This window comes from Manacus vitellinus, unplaced genomic scaffold (assembly GCF_001715985.3).
Source record: "Manacus vitellinus isolate BGI_N305 unplaced genomic scaffold, ASM171598v3 scaffold_10_pilon, whole genome shotgun sequence".
NCBI classification, from domain to species: domain Eukaryota; kingdom Metazoa; phylum Chordata; class Aves; order Passeriformes; family Pipridae; genus Manacus; species Manacus vitellinus.
In genome coordinates, this window is record NW_021938838.1 from 16484527 (window position 1) to 16490653 (window position 6127).

Sequence of the window (6127 nt, forward strand, 5' to 3'; positions counted from 1 at the left end):
AATGGGTTTATTTGGCTGACACTGGGAGGCAGCCATTTCAGAAGGTGTTGGTGCTCAGGAGGGTGCAGACCAACCACTAACGTGTTCCAGCAGTCCCCAGGAAATCTGGGAGAGACAAAGCTCAGGGCTTGCATCCTGCTTAAAACACTAGAAGCAACAGCAGGCCCCACATGTCCTGCCCCTTTCCAGCTGTGGCTGCAGTGCAGCAGCTCGGATGCTCTGGTTCCTTTGGGATACTCTTTCCCAACTCTGCCATCACCCAAAGGTGTTTTGCACTAAGACAGATGAGCTGCTTTACCTCTCAGTGCTGAGGCTGTAACAGGCTTCCAGGTTCCCGGTGTTGCGAACCAGCAGAGTCTTCTGCGTGCTGTGGTTGACAGGACACGATGAGAAGTCCAGCTGCTCGGGGAAGTCCAAGACCGGGCGGGCACCAACAGCCCGGATTGGCACAATGAGCGTTTCCCCTTGGCAGACGCAGACAAGCTCGTGGAAATGGTCTTGCAGGAAAAGAGACTGACAAAGCACAAGGCATTGAGTGCCATCCTCATGGCAGAAGAAAAAGGGCTGTTTTCTGTGAGCCTTTGTGGGCATGAATTTACCTCTTCCACCCCAAAAATGACCACTAATTCATACTAATAAAGGCTGGAGAACAGAGCACGTGAAAAAGCATCATTTTTGCTCCATTCCAAAGGGGAAGAATAAAGCTCTCTGGATCTTTTTGTTCCTCTGGTATTTTCCATAATTAAACCCCTTCCAGTGAGCCTAGAGATGGCTAAACATCAACACCCCTTCCTGTCATTTCCCTGCTGTTCCATGTGCCTCTTCCCTTGTGAACATTCAAGAATAGGCATGGAGGGAAAGCAAAGCCCTCTAGGCCCAGCTGCAGGGACTGGCAGCACCATGCTGTGCCAAGGTGTTTAACCACTGCAGGGACTGGCAGCACCATGCTGTGCCAAGGTGTTTAACCACTGCAGGGACTGGCAGCACCATGCTGTGCCAAGGTGTTTAACCACTGCAGGGACTGGCAGCACCATGCTGTGCCAAGGTGTTTAACCACTGCAGGGACTGGCAGCACCATGCTGTGCCAAGGTGTTTAACCACTGCAGGGACTGGCAGCACCATGCTGTGCCAAGGTGTGACCAGCTCCAGGCTGCCTGCCCCCAGCCCAGGGCTGACCTCACAGCATGGGCTGGGCTATAACCAGTGTGCAACAAACGCTGTAGCTTTAGAGAGAATGTTCCTCCAAACTCACCTTGTTCCCCTCAGGGGTGAAAAGGATGTTTAGAGTGCAAAATGAGCCTGCTGGGATTTGATGGCACACACCATTGGGGCCGACCAACTTGAAATAAGGTGACCTGTTCATGGTGACCTTCACCAGCCGAGTAACCTGCAGGAAAGGCACAAAATGGTGATTTTGCCACTTGTGGAAACAGGAGGAGACCTGGGTGTGCCCTGGTGACAGCCTTCCTTGACCATTTTCCCAAAGGACTCTTAGCTCTGGAGGTACAAGCAGAGGATACACAAGGGTGAACTTGAATCCCTTCTGCCTGGGCAAAGCAGCTCGGCCAGAGGCAGTAGGGCAGTGCCTGCTGGGAAGGAAGGTCAGGCACCAGCAGTATGGAGATAGAACACCTGAATCAAGTCATCCTCATTTTCAACAAGCCCAGAGAATCTGCTTGCTTCTGCCTGCACACAGCCATGCAGCCCTGTTCCAGAGGGAGAATGTGCTACCTGAAGGCCAACCAGCACATTATCCTGGGGGAAGGAAGAAATTCCCTTCGAACAGACTGAGTTAGAGTGGGGAAGTCCAGCTGTGAGGAGATAGTCATATGGGCACACCAGCAAGAGGAGACCAGACACTTGGCCTTACTGGGAAACTGAAGAGAAAAGGAGGAACACAGCACGACAAAGAGACAAGCCCCAACACAATGAGATGGCAAAGAGAATTTAAATGGGCTGTAAAGAAGCAAGGGAGAAGCACAAGACACTGCCAGGAAAGGCTGGTGCAGAAGATGAGAGCAGTCAGCTTGCCAGAGTGATGGAAAGCCAGACGGTCCTGCAGGCTGTGTCTAAGAACTCTGGGCTTCCAAGGTATTTTCTGCCTGGAGAAACATGACCAGCACTGACAGTGTGGTTTCATTATTAAAAGCCAATCTCAGCTCTCCAGGGGCTCTTGCTGCCTGGTGATTATGGCCAGGGAGCTGCCAGTGCAGGCACCGACACTACTGGAGACCGTTGCCTGGATGGATCCTGCAGCCACCCTGCTGCCAGTTTCTGCCCTCAGGGGAACACAGGCACAGGGACAGCAAACAGGCATTTTCTAGCACACTCTCTTCTTCTAGCACAGCTCCACATCCCAGCACTTACCTTGCCTCTATTCCTCAGAAGCAGGGGCATTTCACAGACCTTGCCAAGGGGATAATTCTGAAACACCAGCTCAGATGGGTAAGGCTCAAGCAAGGTCTTGTCCTGGTCAGGTGATGAGAACTGGAGAGGCAAGAGAGAGCAGGGAGAGGTTCAGCTGCTGGGAGGAAGGTTTGTGAATGACACTCCTCTGTTGATCCCCGGTGAAGGACAGGCTCTTGGTGACTTGGTCTGCCCAGCTGCCACTGGGGGAAGAGTAGCTCACCCACCTCTGCTCTGAGCTGATCAAAAGCTGCTGGACCACACTGAGAAGGCTCAAGCTGAGCAGCTCTTTTGGCAAGAGTTTCTCCAGCTTTCCTTCTCCAAAATGCCAGGCAGCACTTGCCTCCAGCACAACCCTGTGCTAATGGAGTCCCAGAGCTCTGGGCACTCACTGAGCACTCAAGCAGTAAGTGAAACCCAAGAATTTACATCAGACTCCATAGGAAACAATTTTTGGATGACCTTTACTCTGAGGCAGGGAGACTGAGGCCCACACAACTCCAGACTCTAGAGCTTAGACACCAGTAAGAAGAGAACAGCACCAGAGGAGGTTAAGGCAAAAAGAAAGTACCACAGTAGATAGGAATAGGGCAAATAAGGTGAATGCTGGATGAGGATAAGGTTCAGCTCTTTTCTCAGCAGTGCTGGACAACTTGAGTAAGACTGGAGTTGTGTTAAATTGGGAGTAATTACCTCAGGCCCTCAGCCTTCAAAGGCCAGCGCTGCCACTGTGCAGGGAATCCTATGACCCCCAGCATTTGTCAGTGACAACACCAAAGCAAGAGTTGGCTCTTTCAGAGGGACAATAGAAAATGGCAAGCTGGTGCCCTTTTGTCCTGCCCCAGCCTTCCCCCGGTATCGTGCCTTCACCATGGTAGCTAAACTCCAGCAAACCCCACCAGCTTCAGCAGAAATTATTTGTGTTGGCTTAGCACATCACAGATCAGGACTCCAGCATCTCACTAGGAGAAAACGTTTTGCCTTTACCCCAGTAGAAGGAACTCAACCACCACCAGCAGTTTGGAATAACAACAGGACCTGGACACTGAGATGTTTCAATAAGCTGGAGGCAAGGCACACAGCCTCTTCAAATGTCACATCAAACAGCAAGGAAAAGGGCAGGAAAAGGCTACCTTGCATTTGGAGTTCTCACTTGTGCGTGGGTGCTGGACAATCTTGGGCAACTTTATCTCCTGGCTGTCCGGCTTCTTCCTGAGCCTGAGACCCATGTTCCTGATGTCAAAAATGGTGACCTGAAAGGCAAAAAAACCAGCAAGAGCCTCAGAAATGCCCTTGTTCAGAAAGGCTTTTCTTGTTCAAGTGGCTCTGATGAATCATTTGTGATCACAGCCACCAGGACAGTCCTGGAAGTCCTGGAAGTTACCTGCTGAAATATTTAACATCAGAAAACTAATGGTATCGAGCAGAACACACTTGCTCTAACCAGGTGGCTCTGCCTCATTAGCTTCTCCATGATTTGATGTGACACGTGTGGGGATTTCTGCTCTTGGGGCATTTGCGTCCTCTTTACTTTCACTGGATTGAGCCAGTGACCTTTGCAGAGAGTGGCAAACTGCCCTAACTCCATCCCTGCCCAAGGCTCACAACCCCCAGCGTGTGAAGATGTCACTGCTGGCTGAGTGTGAGAGAAGCAGAAAAGCAGCGTTGTGCCAAGACAAGAGGTGCAGAGCAATAGGTCCATAGTTCTCTCTTTGTAATTAGCACAGGTTTTGTCTCTGTCTGGCCTCACAGTCCCATCCACAGAAGAATATAGAGAGATGTCCTTGACAGAGCCTCAGCACTGGGCCACCTCCAGCCAAGTGAGCTCCAGGCAGCAAAGGGGACGTTTGTGGGTGGGAAGGAGGACTTGCCCCAATTCCACTGCTGCCTGCAGGGCTGGATCTGTGCTCCACACAGGAGATAAGACAGAACAACTGGTTAGGAACCTGTTCCAGGGGGGACCAGCCACCTCTCTCAAGGCTTCAGGCAGCGTTTGAGCTGCCCACCACGTGCCCAGGTGCCTGGAGGGCAGGTGTGGTCAGAGAAGCACAGTGACTGTGCCAACCTGACAGAAGGAATTCCTGTGCTTTACATTTGTTTAACTTGGCTCCAGTGGCACAGCCAGGCAAGACTCTGGACTGTACCTGACACACCATGACAGCCCCTGCCAACAGAAGCACGGCCCTAAGAGCTGGGGAGGGGGTCTGTAGCTTCATGGTGCTGCTGGACAGCAGGAAGGGCTGGGAGAAGAGGGACACGGGAGGAGTTTCCAGCCTTAACACAGCTCCTGGCCACAGCAGGTACTTACACGTTTGGGCTTCTCAGGCTCTTTCGGCCTTAGAGGACGAGCCAGCCTCTCTCTCTTCAGGAATCTGGAATCCATTCTGAAGGATGTTGTGGGTGGATAAGTCGTGGCAGTGTCTCAGCTCACCTGGAAGGAGCAACGGTGGAATGCTGAAAATCCCGAATCCCATTCGTGGCAGACCCAAAAGATACAGTGGTGCTGCGAATTTTATATTATTTGAAAGCAACTAAGTGCTTGTTTGGTATAAGTAAGCCAGAATTGTTAGGCTGGAAGTTGGACTTTATTTAAACTATATGGCTACGTTGTGTAATTCAAAGATGGATCAGAGTGAAATCTGGAGCTAACATTCTGAACATTAATAATAGTTACAAGAGACAAAGCTGTAGCTTAAATATTACTTGAAAATTATTAGCTAGAGTGGACAGCCCATAGCTGGTGGTATAGGAACTGTAACAATCTCCTCTTCTGCAGGCCAAGCCCAACTTCCTCAGCCACTCCTCACAGGACTTACCTCTAGACTCTGCGTGTTCCCCCTCCCTGGACCAAGTCCAGGGAGGGAGAATCTTTACTGCAGTGAAGGTCTCAGAACCAGATACAGTACTTTTGCCTGTTGAGAAACACAAATGGATTTGATGTGATTATTTCACTGAACTCAAGGGCAACTTTTGATAGCTACCTTTGTACACATAAATATAGATGTTCCCATCTCTGTGCCTGCATGTGTGTGAATTGATCATGGTCTATGTAGTAAGCAACAGAGTGAACCTTGCCATCAGACTTTGCTAGGTCACTGAGGAGACACCATTAAAGGGACGTGAGCCCTTAGAAACACAACATATGGGGGAGCAGGACCACGTCAGACTTTATTCTAGTGGCAGTTCTTCTCCAGCATCCTTATCCTACAAGAAGCTAAGGGTAAACAATCACCAGCCTGACAACCACCTCTCTCTGTTTGTGTCGTACAAAGTCGATGTGCAAGAAAGGGCAAGAAGAGAAGACAACTCCAGAAAGTGGGTCTCAAGCACTAGAAACACAAGAACACGACAGTCTTATGGACACCAGGACATGCTGCAGCAAGAGCTAGGATTTAAAGCTGGAAATTACCATCTAATGGGGAATGGAACATTAACCTGGATTTCAGTGATTTATTACTTGGTTTTGAGAATAACTGGGTTGTGGGAGCCCAAACCCAGCTTTCAGCAAAGGAAAACAAGGCTGACAAACATCTCGTGATTCAAGAAGTTTGGACCCTTGTCCAGAGACCTGTTGATGTGCAAACTGGAGATATAAACCTGGCTCCAAGAAGAATTAAGAGAGGACTTTTTGGGATGATTGTTAAAATTATGTCTAAATCCCTGTAATCCCTCTATCCCCCATGTAATCCTACTAGAAGAAAAATTAACTATTTGGAAACTA